The sequence below is a fragment of the Lichenostomus cassidix genome, chromosome Z, assembly GCF_008360975.1.
Source record: "Lichenostomus cassidix isolate B80296 chromosome Z, HeHo_3.0, whole genome shotgun sequence".
Classification (NCBI taxonomy): Eukaryota; Metazoa; Chordata; class Aves; order Passeriformes; family Meliphagidae; genus Lichenostomus; species Lichenostomus cassidix.
This window is the reverse complement of record NC_139511.1, coordinates 1,194,957-1,211,823: the sequence shown is the minus strand read 5'-3', so window position 1 is coordinate 1,211,823 and position 16,867 is coordinate 1,194,957. Positions and strand designations below refer to the sequence as shown.

Sequence of the window (16,867 nt, the reverse complement as noted above, 5' to 3'; positions counted from 1 at the left end):
GAAAGCCATTTTGAATAACCAGCAGCCCAGCATTCAGAGCCTCTGCCCAAGTCCAGGAACACATTTAAACACTCCTGCAAGTGAGGAAAAAAAGGAGGGACTGGGACTGGTCACTGCCATGGATGTCTAAGCACTGGGATTCTCTGGGAGCAAACACACAACCCCACCGTGGTGGAATAAGCAGGCTTTGAATAGAAATAGTTACCTGTGAGGAAAACCTACTGAAATCACCCATTTCAAAGTGATTGCTGCTTTCCCCAGGGTGAATGTGTGACAGAAAGCAGGGTGGTTACGGGGTTCAGCAGAAAGCAGGGTGTTTATGGGGTTCAGCAGAAAGCAGGGTGGTTATGGGGTTCAGCAGAAAGCAGGGTGTTTATGGGGTTCAGCAGAAAGCAGGGTGGTTATGGGGTTCAGCAGAAAGCAGGGTGTTTATGGGGTTCAGCAGAAAGCAGGGTGTTTGTGGGGTTAAGCAGAAAGCAGGGTGGTTATGGGGTTAAGCAGAAAGCAGGGTGTTTGTGGGGTTCAGCAGAAAGCAGGGTGGTTATGGGGTTAAGCAGAAAGCAGGGTGGTTATGGGCTTAAGCAGAAAGCAGGGTGGTTATGGGGTTCAGCAGAAAGCAGGGTGGTTATGGGGTTAAGCAGAAAGCAGGGTGTTTGTGGGGTTAAGCACATCCCACCGACATTTTAATGTGACCCCACTGCGAGGTGTCCTTGGCCAGGGTGGGGGAGAGCCACCCCTTCCATTTCCCAGCAAAAACACCTATTTTGGGGGGCTGAGTGCTCCCTGATGAGGCTGGAGTGGTGGCATCACAGGGAGAAGTCCTTCTAGCCCAGATTCGGTGGCTGCCAAAAATGCCCTCCTGATTTGCACCTCTCTCAGATAAAGAGCTCTGGAAAAGGAGGGTTTTTCAATATCAACTTCCTTCCTGGCAAAGCTGCTCAGGCTGATGTCTCACTTCCCTGGCTCCTCTTCTGAGCACAACCATGGCATTAATCTCACACCCTGAATGAATTCCTACCAGTCACTGGAGGTTTTCCCATTCTCCTATGGGAAGCCCTTTCCCTCCAAAGACATACAGTTGGTTATTGGCCAGGGGGTTTACTTGAGAATTTAAAAATTCTTGCAACATACTCAATTAGCTTTGAAACAGTCCTGTTACTTTTTTTTTTTTTTTTTGTAACAATGACAAACTACTTCCTGAGCAAAACAATGAGATGTCAGCATATTCATAATATTTCAACATTATGTGCTAATCCATTTGTATCCACAATGATGCTTCCAGAAAAAAAATAGTACTCCAGCAGAATGCCAAGGCTACTTTGATTTTTTTTATTATTTTTCCTCTTTTTCCCATTCTTTTCTTTTTTTTTCTTTCTCTTTTTCTTTTCCTTATTTTTTTTCTTCTTTTATAATTTTTTTTTTTTGTTCAAAATATTCCAGGGAATTGCTTGCCTTAGTCTTGATAATTCAGAAATGAGACCAATTTACTTCTCAAGATGAGCAGTCAAAATAAACAAAGATAATATCCACCAGCTCTGAAAAGTATTTTCCTTCTTCTGGGAGGAGAACAACCTCATCAGAGCTAAGGATGTAAGCATTGCCTTTTCATCTCTGTTCCAGACTGTTATCACCTCCCAGTTATTGCTCTGGAGCTTAAATCCCAGAGACAGATTTATTTTCCCCAAAGTTTAGGAGTTATCCATATCCTCAATTATCTCCTGATTGGCTGGCTATATTAAAACATGAAAGGGCATCACGAAAATATATTAAAACCTGTGTTTTTCTACTTGGTACCTTAACTTGCACAAAAGGAACAAATCCAGCTAACCAACCAACCCACTAGAAAATTGGGCCTGTGAGCCAAGTAGAATTATCCTCTTTTGAAGAGCTCAGTTTGGGAAAACCTTTCCAGAGATTCACTAAAAAAAAGTGTTTGGGAGAAGGTAATCATGAAAGGAAGAAAGAAGACTCAGTTCAACAATAGGAGCTGGATAATTCTCACAGAAGTTATTACTGATCCTTGATTCCAGGAAAAAAAATCCCCTCTGGATAAATTCAGCTTTCTGGAAAAGGGTTTGAACTTAACACTTCCATTTTACTGGTGTTTTGCCTTCCAGAAGAGATAAAAGATAATGAGTGACTGAATGGAGTGAAATCTTCTCGCTTATCCACACCTCTGGAAAATATGCTGGGCTCCACTTCCTTCCCTTCCCTTCCCACATTTTCACCCTGACATAATCCTTCCCATGTGTTCAAAAATATAAAAAAAATAAAAATGAAAGTTTCTTTGTGTCTGGGGAGTAATCAAACACTCACATGCCCTGGTGATGTAAAAGCCATTTTGTGTCCAAGGAAGTCCTACTGGAATTCAGGAGCAGCTTTTCCTTGTTTGAAAAGGAGTTGTTCACTTTTCTACTTAAACTAAATTGAACTATCCGTTTCTGGGGGATTTGGAATCAGAGGAAATGCAAGCACCTCTGAAAAAAAGATGAAAAAATTGTATATTTTTACCCTGGGTTGAATATTCTTGCAATCTCCCTCTTTCTCTGCCCTCTAATTTGCAGGAGGGAGAGAGGCTAAGGAGAAGCTGCCTGGTATCCCTCAGAGCAGGGTAAATCTATCACAACAAAGGGCCATGGTCACCACTTTTTAGAAGGATTTCATTGCCTTTCCCATGCAAGCCAAGGCTCTTCATCCCTGTATTGATGAAAAACCTGCCCTGGGGCTGCAGGAGCACTGTGATTCACCCTAGGGGAACATGTGATGCTGAAATGGTCTGGTTTTATCCTAATTTAGAGGATGTGAAATGCAAGGAACTGTGTTCACAGGCCAGCAATGATCCAGCGCTCTTTGTTTCTGTTTTCCCCAGACTCCCTGCTCACAGCTAGACACTCGGGGCAGATTTCTGAATGCCTCAGTCTGCAGCCATCTTACAAACCTCCACTTGTGACAAAACCCTTTAAAGGAAGCAGCCAAGGCCACATTGTGAGGGAAGGTTGGCACCATCCAGCGTTGCTCCATCCACTGCTCCAAGAGCCTTCCCAAAAATCTGACTCCAATTTCCAGGATGCTGAATGGTGACAATGCACCAGCAGCTTCACAAGCTTTTTATTTTCCGTCCAGAGCGCGCTGGGCTCGGGTTTGGGGTGGGAATGGGACCAGCCCAGCTCCCTCTCGCTGTTTGCTCATTGTTCCCACTCGCCCTGCTCAGTGAGCCATTGTTCCACCCAAACACAAACCCAAACCACATTGCCAGCACCACATGGCTTTGTTTAGTGCACAGCAGAGGCAGGAGCAGCAGCGACCTGCCCAGATCATCACTGCACTCAGATATTGCCCACCTTTCCCTGCCAGGACACTGTGAGCCTCATGTCCCACTGATTTCTGAAGGTGCTGCAGCCAGAATCGCTTCCCTGGCCGGCTGTGTCAGGGATGCAGGATGCTCTGGGTGTTCCCATGCGCTGGTTAAAGCAGCATGGTCCTGCTGAGCTCTGCCAGAGAGCATTCCCTTCCTCGCAGCCTTCAAACGCAGGCTGCGGATGCCCTCTGCTGCTGCAGGGCTGTCACTTGAGAGATTCGTGCTGTTTCCACAGAAATCCTGCTGCTCCTGCAGAGATCAACCTGCGAGGTATCACTTTCACTCCCAATAAAAGCGTGTGTCCTGTCAACGAGCTTTTGCAAATGTTTTGCAGCTCAAGAATCTATTCACAGGCAATAGAAACTGCTCACCGCAGTTTAAAATGCAGTTTTCTGTTTTGGAAAGGTGACATGCCCTGCTGGATTTCAGCAGCTCCTGGCAAAGGAGGTATCATGGCAAAGGAGGGCATTATAATAAAAATACCACTTGTCCAGTGCTCTAATTCCACTGGTGCTGGACTTCAGCAGCTTCTACAATATGATGGGAAAGGAGGGTGTTCTAATAAAAATACCACTTGTTCAATGCTCTAATTCCAGCAGAGGTTACAGACAGCAGCCTGGGCTGGGAGCAGTGAAGAGCCAGGTCATTGCTGTGACAGTGACAATTAAACCACAGCAGCCAGGGGAGCCACCTGTCCCCAAAGAAGGACAGCAATGGGGGCAGAGTGTTAAAAAAAATTAATATCTGCATTCTCTGCCCAGAGGACGAGGAGAGCATCCCCTGCTCCGTGGGGAGGTTGGCTCTGTGGGGTGACCCACAGCACTGTCACCCTCTGCAGTGTGAGCAGCTAGCCAAAATCTCGGGACAGACATGCTGTTTCCATTAGAAGAAGTAATTGATGAAGAAATCAGATACTTGTCTGATGCACTCCTATTTTTCTGCAGTGAATGTACAAAGCCCTGTTTCCCTTCCCCCATTGTGTTTGAACAGCAGGAGATGAGACTTTTCCACTCAAAACTCCAAAATTTTTTCCAGCTAGGACCCTTCCTGAAGACTGCCTCTTACCCTTTTCCTCATGGATGCTTTGCAAATGTGCTTTGGCTGCCTGAGCCTCTCTCTCCCTCTTTTCCACCCACACTGCTCCCAGGGCTGTGTCCCACACAGTTGGGTGGGATAATTCCAAGGTCTGTGCTGAAGAAGCATTTTCTGTCAGTGCTCGGTCCTTGAAATACAGATTTCCTCCTGTTAGCAGGTACTAAATTAAAAGGCAATAACCAGGTGGAGAAAGCAACACGGGGAGATGATTTCTCCCTCCAGGTATAAAGAAATCTTCCACTGCAGGGGGGGAAAAAAAATAAATAATCTGAGAACCAAGCAGAATAAATAAACCTTCCCTCACTTCTGCACGCTGCACACAGCTGTAACTTCAGTGCTTTTTGGAGAAGGTCATGGAGACCATCTGCTAATGGGTTTCCTGCCTGAGGGGATTCTCAGGGAGAGCACTGTGATGGACAAGGGCCATCACGGGTGACAACAACCTGGATGGAAGCAGAGAGTGACCAGAGCAGCTCGGAGCAGTGTCCTTTGAGGACACGTCACAGACTCTGCTGGTCACCTCACCCTTGTGGCAGTGGCTGCTGCACAAAGGAGGATGCTCAAGAAATGAGTTTGACAAGGGCTGTCATGAGAACTGCAGCTGTGAGCAGAAAGCAGGGGAGGGATGGGGGAAGGAGGAAGAAGGAGGCACACGTGGAGCCATGCCTGTGTCAGAAGGAAGAATTCAGCCCAGGAGATACTTTTCAGGTAAATATAAAGCAGATCTACAAGGAAATTGTCAAAATACACTAAGATTATGGAAAGCAATAAAGAACTGATTATTATTTTTAATATTTATTATCCCTTTTATTATTATCCTTCATATTGCAAAATGTATTTAGAGCTGGTGGAAGGGGCCACATGGAAAAAGTGCACAAAGGGGGATTTTTGTCCTTCAGGGCACAGGAGTTGCACACCCTGACCATCACACACTGGCTCTTAATATTCACATTATCAGCTGCCAGTCACCTGAAATTTACTCTGATCATCCTCTTTCGCCCCATGTCCCTGCACCTCCCTCTCCTGCTGTGACACCAGTGTCAGAACTCCACCTGGAAATGGCAATTCCTGGCTGTTCCCTAATCCCAGCTGAAGGCAGAGGCAGTGGTTTCTGTTCAGGAGATGTTCTAAAGCCTCCTTGGTGAAGCTCCCATTGCACAGCCATGCCCTATCCTTGGCCACGTACAGTGCAGTGATGGACACAGGAGCTTCTCTCCTGCAGTAGGGAGAATTAATCTAGGATAATTCTGGTTTTAAACCCATTAAGCTGTCAGCTAACCCACTGCCAGGTGTGGAGCTTCCCTGCTTGACCATGCTTCGGTGCCACCCAAACTTTTATCTGGGCAAGACAGCTCTTGGCTTTGCTCCTCCAGCCCCAGCCCAGTGGGAAGCAGTGAAAACCACATTGTCCAAGGAGATGTCACTGTCACTCTCCCCTTGGCACACTCTCCCAGTCTTTTTCTGTCATTGTTTGCAGAATGGTTGGGTTTGGGTTTTTTCCCTTGCAATAAACTCCAGCAGCTGGCAGTTTATTTGCCTTTCTCATGTTTCCCCCCATAGTACAGGCATTGTTTTGCCCTTCCTCTCAGGCCACTCTGTTTCTCATTAGTCTGTGTTTGTCTCTTGTTTCATACGTGACAACCAAGCTCCATTATTATTACACTTCCAGCTTTCATCATCAATTCTTTCCTGCTTTGCTGCTGCAGAAGATGCAATGGGGACAGAGTGAGGATCACCAGCTCCACAGCCTGCTTGCTGAGGGTGCATCACCTCCAGGCTGTTGGTATTTCTTCGGGAATTTTGGCTCTGGATGAGGGCACAGGTTCCCTTCCTACCAGAGGGAAGGCAGGGAAGGGGCAGAAGGAATTCTCAGTGGAGTGTGACAGCAATTTTCTTTTTTATCTCCCTCTCAGCCTCATATTTACTGGAAAATAATAATCTATATTGTTGGCTTCGACATATGGTCCTGTTTGCACCTTAACTGGGGCAGAGGCACCTCCAATCATTTTAATACCCAGATCTCACCAGTGAAGGGCCAGGTAAAATGCCCAACAGAATATTTGTAAGAGGGGAAGTCCCCAGAAGTGGGGAAGCTGTTTTCCTGTGTTACTTTTCACACCAGACAGATCAGACTCTGTCCCCTGACAGTGAAGCTATCCCAAAGCACAGTGACTCTGAGGCTATTTGCCATCTCACAATTAAATCATCAATTTCTTCCCTATCTACCCTTCTTTCCAAAAGAAAGCAGCTCCTGTCATGCCCTCTTGATTAGAAAACTGAATCATCCAAATTTTAGAAAATTAAAATTCTTCATGTTTTCTGATGCTTTTGAGATGTGGAAGAAGCTGCTCAAGGAATTGATTAGAAAAACAAAAAACAAAAACATGTCAGATGGCTGTTCTCTCTGGGGTTTGGTTTTTCTTTGTAAACACATGCTCCCATATTTACAGAGTCATGGAATCATCAGGATTGGAAGGACCTTCAGGATCATCCAGTGCCACCAGCAGCCAGCAGCACCAAACCACCCCAGAACATGTCCCCAAGTGCCACCTCTGCACACCTCTCCAGGCAGTGAGCCCACCACCTCCCTGGGCAACTTATTCCAATAAGTTACTCCAATTCATTTCAGTAAAAAGCCAAATTCCTAACATCTCATGTGAACCTCGCCTGGCTGAAGAGGAGTGTCCCTGTGGGATTCTGCAGCCTGGGTCCCGTGGGATGTCAGCTCCTGAGCAAGGGGCCAGAGGCTCACAAACCCAGAGGGGTGCAATGCATTTCAGTGAAAACCTCTTTGTACATCCAGAGGATGGGAAAACCCTTGGGATTCCAAACTAAGTACAAGAGGAGACATCCAGAACAAACTGAGAAGTGAACCTACCAAAACACCAGCTGGATGTGTTTCAGCTCAGGTTCCTGAGCTCTTTGGTAGACCTAGATCTCAGGAGCAACCAGCAGCTGAATTTGGGGGCAAAGGAGAAGAGGAGGTGGCTGTGCCAATGTTGTGAGCTGTCCTGCAGCCTGGTGGCCCAAAAACATCAGAGTGAGCACCCATGCTGGGCCTCGGTGGCTGGACAAAAAAAGAGAAAAAAGCTCCTTGTGCAGAGTCCTAGGTGGGCACAGTTATTCCTGTTTGAAGGCAGGCTCTTAATTAAGTGCTCAGCAAGGAAACAGCCACATTTGCCACACTGTCCCACGTACAGCTCCCTCTTGGAAAGCATTTACAGCCTGAAACCCAAAAATAGTTTCAGCTCAATGATTCCTTTGTACCTCGTGAAGTTAATAACTGCGAGTTAGTAAAGGCTAACTCAATTTTCCTTCAAAGGAGAGCGTCAGGTCTGGTTTCAATCAGGAGCTCAGTCTAGACCAGGAATATTGTCTCATTAGGACCCGGATGCAGACGGCGCTGGGGTCGCACTGGCAGGTGAACTTGGAACCACAATTTCCTCTCCTCTCCTCTCCCTCCCCCTGCCTTTAACCAGCCTGAGACGAAGGGTTCATTGTGAAATTATAAATCCCTCATCCATCCCATGCCAAAGTTAAGCCAGCAGGCCTGGTTTACAGCTTTGTGATCACAACCCTTCTCATTGCCTGCACAGCCAGAGAGGGACAGCATGGGTGAGCTGCTTTTGCCTTTATGTGATTCTGAGCCAATGGCCAAGGCTGATTGTCACTCAGTTTCTCTGAACCAAACTCTCACAGCCATTTTTCGGAAGGACAGAATTACACAGAATGGAGAGAAGGATGTGCAAAATTGGTTTATAAAAATTTTCTGCCCTCCCTTGGGTGCAGAGCCCAGCCCAGCACAACCTCCAGCCTCACTGGGGTCCTGCTAAGTGCAGATTTAAAACCAAAAATCATATTGGTTTTTCCCCACCATCATTTCTCCTTCATAAAATTACCAGTGAAAGAAGGAGTCTGCACCTGTCCACTGTTTCACGGCAATAAATGTGTGAAGTTATAAATAATTTGCCCACCTTTCTTCTTTTAATATAAAATAAACATTCAGATTATATATCTGTAATTACATATGCCAAAAAGTGCATTTTCTGTAACTGTGAGCAAGCTGGGGGGACATTATGTTTTGTTGTCCAAAGCAAATGTCTATTTTTCCAATGGTCATCAGACATTCCTAATTTAAGAAAAGAAAAATCAAGATGTGAGCTTTAAATAGAGCTAGCATTAAATTAAAAGCATGACTCAGAGGAACTCTGAAGAGATAATATGTGCTGCTTGACCTGGTTCACTTGTCAGACTTTATCTTTCATCAAAAGTGATTTTCATGCAAGCTTTACCTAGAATCCTCTCTCCTCTTTTTGGCTGAGTTTTTTGTGGGGTTTGGTGGGGTTTTTTTTTCTTTTTTCTAGGTGTGGAGTTGTCTCTTTGGGAGGGTTTTGTTTAGTTTTTTGTTGGGGGCAGCTTCATTTGGTTTTGATTTTGTTGTTGTTGTTGAATAAATATGATCCAGAATTCTTAGTCTGAGAAAAATATTAATTTTTTAAAAATCAAGCTTTTTTTTTTGCCTTGCTAAATACATATTACAACTGCTTCTTTCTCCATAGCAGAATGTAAAATAAACCAAATACTTCTGTCAATGTGGTAGTACTAGAACCCAGAGTTGGGAAATATTTATGTTTTTATCCATGCAGTGCCATCACCGTGAAACAAAATAAAAAATAAAAAATAAAAAAGAGAATCTGCCCATGAATCTGCCCAAAGTTCTCCCTCATCAGGGAGATGCACAAATAACACAAATATTGCACAAATAACAAAAAAACAAAGAAGCAAACCACACCTGTGGCTGGAAGCAGCTCAAGCATGCAGGATATTCAGGAGTGAAGTGAAAAATGTGATACTGAGTTTGCACTTGAATTATGTATATTTCTGCCAAACACTCTCCTCTCGTGGAGCTTTCAGGCTTTGAATCTCATGGTGCAACTCTTTGGTGCAAAGGTACAACCAGATTTTGAAATTGGTGCAACTGATGGTGAAATATAGTGATTTAAGCTCTGGGTTTAAGTTTCTGTGAAATGACATCTGTCCCTTTGAAATTTCTGACTTCAGCCATGTAAACGCATGATGAAAGATAAAAGATAAAGGAAAACAATTCTTGCAGAGGAAAATAACACAAGAGTGACATTTTTTCCAGTGTGAGGATGAATCCCTCTTGCTGCAGCTTTCAGCACATCCTGTGTTGTCACACATGGTGACATCCACCCTTGGCCACTGTGTGTGCTTTGTCACCTCCCCTGTGCTCAGAGAAAAACCTTTTCACCCTTTGCCACACCCACTTAATCCTTAAACTCACCACATAAAATTCTACCCTCACACTTGACCCATTCATTTTATTCTCATTTTTGGTTTCCATAGTTAGAGGACAGAGGCTTCTTTCTGCCAAACCTAACACCACCCTGGTCTAATCAATGCTGACACTATCCATTCATCTGGAGTTAAAATTATTGCTGACTCCTTCCCATTCCTCACTGACCTCTGCTTTCCCTGCATTTCTTCACGAGGAGATCAAGCAGATCTCATCCCTTTCCTTGCAAGCATCACTTTCCCAGGGATGGGATCTCTGCTTTTGGTTTAAATCTGAGAATTTTCTCTGTTCATTTTCCACCTCATCCCCTCACCCTCCACGTCTTACAGCTCCCAGTGAAACTTCAAAATCCTTCTTTGAGCTTTGAAGCTTCAAATCCTTCTGCAGTACCCAACTTTCCTCAAAGGGACAGTCACATCCAGCCCCAGGCACTGGGAAAATTCCTCCCACTCCCACAGGACCAGAACTACACCCCCAAACATTGATTTGGGCAACCTCATCTGCACACACTGGCCTCTGCACTCCTCCTGTGCTCTGCTTTTCCTGGCTGGATGCAGGTGTTCCTCCTCCTTTCACCCTCAAAAGTCCTGTTTCCCACCCCAGGTGCCACCAGTGCTGTGGAAGGTGTGGCTTCTGTCACACTGCCACCAGCAAGCACCAAAGCCCACCTGGACAGGAGGTGCCAAGCAGGTCCATCCCAGAGTGCCAGGACTGCCACATGGCACTGCACATGCCACACCAAAGGTTTCAATGAAACTGCACAGTTTTGTCCCCATCTGAGTGGTGATGCTGGGCTGGGGGGAAGCAAACTCCAGATGGGGGTCAGGAGTGTGTCTGTTCACTGATGAGCACATCAGACCCTCCTCACCATCAAAGGCAGGGAAGTGCCTCCTCTGGCTTGTCAGGACAGACATCCAGGAGGCAGGTAAGCCAGGGATTTATTGTGTTTTATTTAATTAAACGGGGATGAGCCCTCATCTGGAGCAGCCTTTGCTGCTGAGCCATGTGTGCTCAAGGAGGAGCTGAGGCTGGGCTGGAGCTGCAGCCCTGCTGGACAACTGGAGAGAGCCAGGCCAGCACAGAGGATGTGGAAAGGCTTGCTTAGCATATCAAAGTGAGGCAGCGTGACTGATCTCTGAAAACACACCCCTGGGTGACCCCTGGGGAGGAAGAGTGGCTGTCAGGCTAAATTACAGCACTGGCACAGCAACAAAAGTGTGTGGAGCTCCTGGGATTGCACAGCTTCCTCCCGAGGGGCAGCGTGGGGACAGCCCTGAGCTCTGCTCTGGGACAGGGACAGCACCAGGGAACGGCTGGAGCTGTCAGGGCAGGTTTAACTGGATCTCAGGGAAAGGTTCTTCCCCAGAGGGTGCTGGCACTGCCCAGGCTGCCCAGGGAATGGGCACAGCCTGAGGCTGCCAGAGCTCCAGGAGGGTTTGGACAGGATGGGATTGTCGGGATGTCTGTGACTGGATGGTCCTTGGGGGTCACTTCCAACCCAGGATATTCTACTCTATTCTATTCTATTCTATTCTACCCTATTCTATTTTTCTATTCTATTCTATTCTATTCTACTCTATTGTATTCTATTCTATTCTATTCTATTCTATTCTATTCTATTCTATTCTATTCTATTCCATTCCATTCCATTCCGTTCTATTCTGTTATACTCTACTCTACTCAACTCTACTCTAGTCTATTCTATTCTATTCTATTCTATTCTATTCTATTCTATTCTACTCTATTCTATTCCACTGAAAAACTGATGTCTTACACACCAGAACTGGCAGAGACAGTGAGAGAAAGAAATTAGTAAGTTTTAAATAAGCACATGACAAGTGAATCCTGATTAGACCATGATAATGGTCTGACCTGGACTTGGTAGTCCATCACATCTTCTTTTTTTTACCTTATTATTGACTCCTACTGACCATGTAATGTTATTTTTAAAGCTTTCATTTATTCAGGACATGTTCAGATTAAGCCCATATGTTTTGTTATGCTGGGTACTATGGGACATTATTTTATCATGATTTTCTAAGTTCCTACATATTAGACATCAGCCTTACAACCCATATAAAACTGTGAAGTCTGAGAAAAAAAATCTGCCAGGCAAGAGTGTATGAAACAGTATTCTTCTTAAATTTTTTTTTAAAAAGTTTAAAAAAAAAAAGTAAAAAAAAAAAATTCCATCTCAGGTCATTGAGTACAGTACCACAAGTGTCTGTATGATTTAGGACATCCTTAACCTCTGTTAAATTAATTGTAACCAGAGCATTGCTTGACACAAACTTTCAATGTTCCAGTATGAAAAAACTTAATTATTCTTTTCAGAATTTTAAAATTTGCCTGAACCTAAGCTCCTTATTGAATTAATCATAAGTTCATTAAGTCTTTGGGTCAACAGAAAAATTTAATTGACAACTAATTATACACAGTATTTCAGTCACTCTAATAATGCAACTGATGTGAAAATGCTTTTACATGACACAGAGCACTCTAATAAAAAACAAAAAGAAAAGAAAATAACCCACACATGGCATACATTAAACAGCAGATTTCTAAGTATAATTGTAAACAGAAAACCAAAAACAAGATGAGCTTTTGCTGCAATTACAAAAATTAGTTATTGAGTCTATACCATATAATATTTTGCGAATGATCCTGAGAAAATATTTAAAAATATTTTTATTAGGGCTGACTTGGCAGATGACAGCAAGACTGGGGCAGTGACAAACAATGAGGAGAGAATTTTAAAGATCTTTGATACTGACTGAGGAATAGAGAAATCCTTATGGTCCCTTGCAACCCTGCTTTCTATGATTTTGTGGTGATTCTGCTATCACCAGCCCCACCTGAAGCCCCTGTCCCATGGCTGGAGGGTTTCTGCTCCCCCAGGCAGGGATTTTAATCATGTATTGTAAACATCCTTAGCATGCTGAATTCACATGTCCCACAGGTTTTAAGCCAAAACCCCCTGAATCCAGGTGCCTCAGGTACCTGCAGTGAATTTTGACCTGCACTGCATCAGATGCAGAGAAAGTCCTGTCATGCAGAAAATCTCCCCATCTATCTCCCCATCTGTCCATACACTCGCTCTTTATTGCTGGTAAATTCATTTTGTATGTAGTCCTAAAATAAATAATGATTTTAAAAAAGGAAGCAATATGAATTACCTGAGTGTTTGTCGTTTAAGATGACCCACCTGTGCAGCTGTGTTTTTTCTCTAATTGAAGATTCAGCTTCTTACACCTTGGAATTGGTTAAAAAAGTCTGTGCCAGCTTTCTGTTTGATCTGGTCCAAATAGATCCTGCCTTGAAGGGCTAACATCTCCCTGAATCCACAGCAAAAATGTAAAAGCCTCCTTAGCTTGTGGCACAGAGGAAGTTGCATGAACTGGAAATGGCCTTGGCACAAAGCTTGACCTCACATCTTTACATCTCCAGCTGAACCTGTTCACCCCTGGAACAAAGAGTGCTGCTCCAGAGAGCCAGCACATCATTATTTAAACCAGATTTATTTAGATAAAGGTAGAAATTGATATAACTAAAAATTAAACATGTTCTGAAGCAGAACAGCTTTCATTGAGAGGACTGCAGAAACACAGTTACTCTGGTTTTACGAAGCCATGCAAACAAGTCCACACTGGAGACCTTAGTTAGTTCAGATTCAAGAAAAGTCCATGAATTAACCAGAAAATCAGTTTTCTGATGTGTTTGTTTACACTGAGTTCAGCAAGCATCAAAATCATCTGGGCAGTGAGGTTTTAATCAGTGAACCCTTGAGAAACTTAAGAGGGAGGCAGCAAGAGAAGAAACAGCAGGTGAAGCTGTTGCTTTTCAGTGTTTCTGTTCCTTCAGCACTGATGCTGAAATGTTTTAATTCCAAGTAGGCTGCTCCCAACAGGAGCTGCAGTTTGTCAAAAGAACTCACAGCTTTTTAGTTGCTTCGATGTAGAGACAGCATGAGACCTCTCAGCTGCTTAAAGTGTTCAAAATAAAAATTCTTTAATCATTTACATTTTATTAATTTTTGTTCCAGTTTCTCTCTGAAACAAAAAGTTAGAAATTATCTATCTGCCAGATGCCTGCAGTTTGCCAAAGTTCTTGTTTTCCAAAGCTGGCACAGAAGGTCTGTGCACCCAGCTGCTGGAAAGGGCTTCTGTCCACTCAGTTTTCCATAAATTGCTGCACTCCACAGTGATTCACAATAATAAAAATATAACAATTCCATTTTGACAGGGGATGCTGTGATTAATGCTCCCTGCAGGGAGATGCCTGCTTACCTCAGGGCTCTCTTCACTCTGCAGAACTCCTTGGTGGGCACAGGGTCAGGGAGTCAGTCAGGGAAATCTTAACCAGCTCTTCTCAACCTTCCCTGGAGTCCTGGAAAAATTGGCAGGGAAGTATAATTAAGAGATGGAAATTTATGCAAGATATGGCAGAGCATCCTGATGCAGTACATTCTAAATTCCAGCTGCCTGTGCCAGAAAGGGCAAGGCTGGTCCACAGCTGTAAAATAAAATTATAGTAATGAGGGCAGGGATAATCCATCTCCTGCTAAGCACACTGCCTGTGTCCCACCAGCCAGGAGTGAAATCAGACCTGCAAGTTGCCCTCTGCACCCTGGGCTCCCTTGTGCCACCCTGAGCCACACATGTGCACGACAGAAATAAATTCATCTGACTGCTCTGAGCGATGCAGCCCTTGTGCCCTGCTAAGTGACTCCATCTCCTCAAATTAGAGGGTTTGTCTGAGAAAATACCACTTGTTTGGCTGGTTTTGGGTCTTTGAATAAATTTCGTTGTGCTGCTGTGTTTCCCTCCTCCTGTTCAGATGTCCATGGTAAATAGTTTTGGTGTATTTGAAGTTCTCCTCATGTGACTGCCCCTCCACTGGGCAGTTTGCCCTGCCACTCTCCAGATCCTTTCTGCAAGGGGAAAAAGGGGAAAAAGGAGGGAGGGAGGGAGGGAGGGAGGGAGGGAGGAAGGAAGGAAGGAAGGAAGGAAGGAAGGAAGGAAGGAAGGAAGGAAGGAAGGAAGGAAGGAAGGAAGGAAGGAAGGAAGGAAGGAAGGAAGGAAGGAAGGAAGGAGGAAGGAAGGAAGGAAGGAAGGAAGGAAGGAAGGAAGGAAGGAAGGAAGGAAGGAAGGAAGGAAGGAAGGAAGGAAGGAAGGAAGGAAGGAAGGAAGGAAGGAAGGAAAGGAAGGAAGGAAGGAAGGAAGGAAGGAAGGAAGGACGGAAGGAAGGAAGGAAGGAAGGAAGGAAGGAAGGAAGGAAGGAAGGAAGGAAGGAAGGAAGGAAGGAAGGAAGGAAGGAAGGAAGGAAGGAAGAAGCCTTCTTTATTCTCTTCTCCAGCTAGATGCAGTCATCTGCCACGAGGTTTTCAGGATGTGAGGAGGAAAAAGATTTCCCACATCTTTAATTGGGAACAATTCAGGACTGTAGGAGAGCTGCCTTCTCCCCCAGCATCTGCATCCCCTTATCAAACAGACTTCCCTCCCCAGACTGGCAAGGCTCATCACAGCCAGCCGTGACCTGACCCTCTCCTGGCAGAGGGAGCAACGCCCGAGGCTGGTGACTGCTCCTCTGCTTCACATCAGCGTGTGCAGGACCAGGGGAAATCACTCCTGACAGCCACAAGGGCCGGGAGGGGAAGGACAGACCCCAAGGAATAGATCTGTGGCAGGGAAGGGAGGCAGCAGTGCTGCTCAGGCTTGTTAAGGATAAAACCTCTCCGAGTTCAAAAGAGGTTGGGAGGAAAAGAAGGAGAGGGACGAGAGCAGGGAGGAGATGGAAGGAAATTCCTTGCTGTGGTGTGAGGTGGTCCCCAGAGGGGTTAGTGGGGTGTCATGGTGAGCAGCCATGGGACAGGACAGGCAGGAGGCAAAACCCAGCAGAAGGCAGGGTGACAGGAGAGGCAAGGGGACAGGGACACAGGCAGGATGCTCCTGGGGCTGACCAGGGCAGCTGCCAATCATCCTGAGTGACAGCCAGGAGGGGCAGATCGCACTGCAAGGAGCCAAGCTGAGCCGGGGAGGAGAGGAGTGGGATGGGCAGAGAGAACACAAATGAAGCTTTCTGGCAGACACAGAGCCAGAGGCTCCTCTTCGTGCTGGAGAGACCCTCGGGGGTACCACAGTGCTGGGGTGACCACAGCTCCCACTGACCCCTGAGCCGCTGGACATCACCATGGAGGGGGACAGAGCTCTGCTATGACCTGCTCATGGCAGCTCCAAAGCCCATGGGAGAGATACCCACTGGCTTTCTGGCTTTTCAATCAGATTCTTGTATTTTAAACGTGTCCAGAAGTTGTTGGGATAAATAAGGCAAAGCAGTACCTAAAATGGTTTACACAGCTCAGGCCCTGATTCAGCAGGCCAAGGAGTCAATCATAACCAAAAAAAAAGCCTCTCATTTGGTTGAGTACATTCTGGTTGGGGTGGGTTTCCCTCTCCATAATTCTTCCCCAAATCATGACCTGCATTCCCTTCAGAATTCCCAGCCTTTCTTTGTAGTGTGTCCTAGAAACAATGGGATTTTATTAGCTCAGAACGATTCAGACACTAGGCCTCTTAAAGGCCCACTAAAAAACACCAAGAAACCTCTGATAATCACAACCATTAACTCACTTCAGAGTTTGGAAGGATAAAAGAGAAATTAGTGAGATCCCATCTTCAATCCAGACCCTGCACACCTTGCACACAGAGTTCCCCCTAAAATAAGTTCTGTAGAATAAAGAACAACAACAAAAGCATGATAATATGGCCTAAAAATGTCTTCTTAGCAGCTAGCCAAAGGAAAAAACCAAAGGTATTCAGGTACTACTGGAGTATGGTGCTCCAGCCAGGTCTACACAAATTGCTATCTCTGATTTATATAATTCACTAAGCAGATTTCCAGGAGAACTGAAGATTTCCTGATCACTTTAATGACATGAGGAATCTGCCTTTGGAGAGGCTGATGCTATCCTTTCCCCTCTGCTGGTGACCCATTCATCTCCCCAATGCTGCAGCAAGATTATATGTGCAATTCTGCACCTTTTTAATTTTCCCTGCAGAGTTCTGTGAAATTTCAGGGTCTGCATGGTTTTTGCTGGG

General features: G+C 45.1%; 2 long non-coding RNA genes across 2 annotated transcripts; one reads left to right on the top strand and one right to left on the bottom strand.

Annotated features, from left to right (window-relative positions):
* Positions 1-3,199: 3,199 nt before the first annotated feature.
* On the bottom strand, positions 3,200-4,862 carry LOC146424212 (uncharacterized). The gene is made up of 3 exons (XR_014847086.1): positions 4,758-4,862; positions 4,424-4,549; positions 3,200-3,607 (listed from the first exon to the last, which is right to left on the bottom strand). It is a non-coding gene; the product is annotated as an uncharacterized LOC146424212 (long non-coding RNA).
* A 178-nt stretch (positions 4,863-5,040) lies between these two features.
* Positions 5,041-7,042, top strand: LOC146424211 (uncharacterized). The gene is made up of 3 exons (XR_014846726.1): positions 5,041-5,161; positions 6,123-6,232; positions 6,904-7,042. It is a non-coding gene; the product is annotated as an uncharacterized LOC146424211 (long non-coding RNA).
* Positions 7,043-16,867: the final 9,825 nt, after the last annotated feature.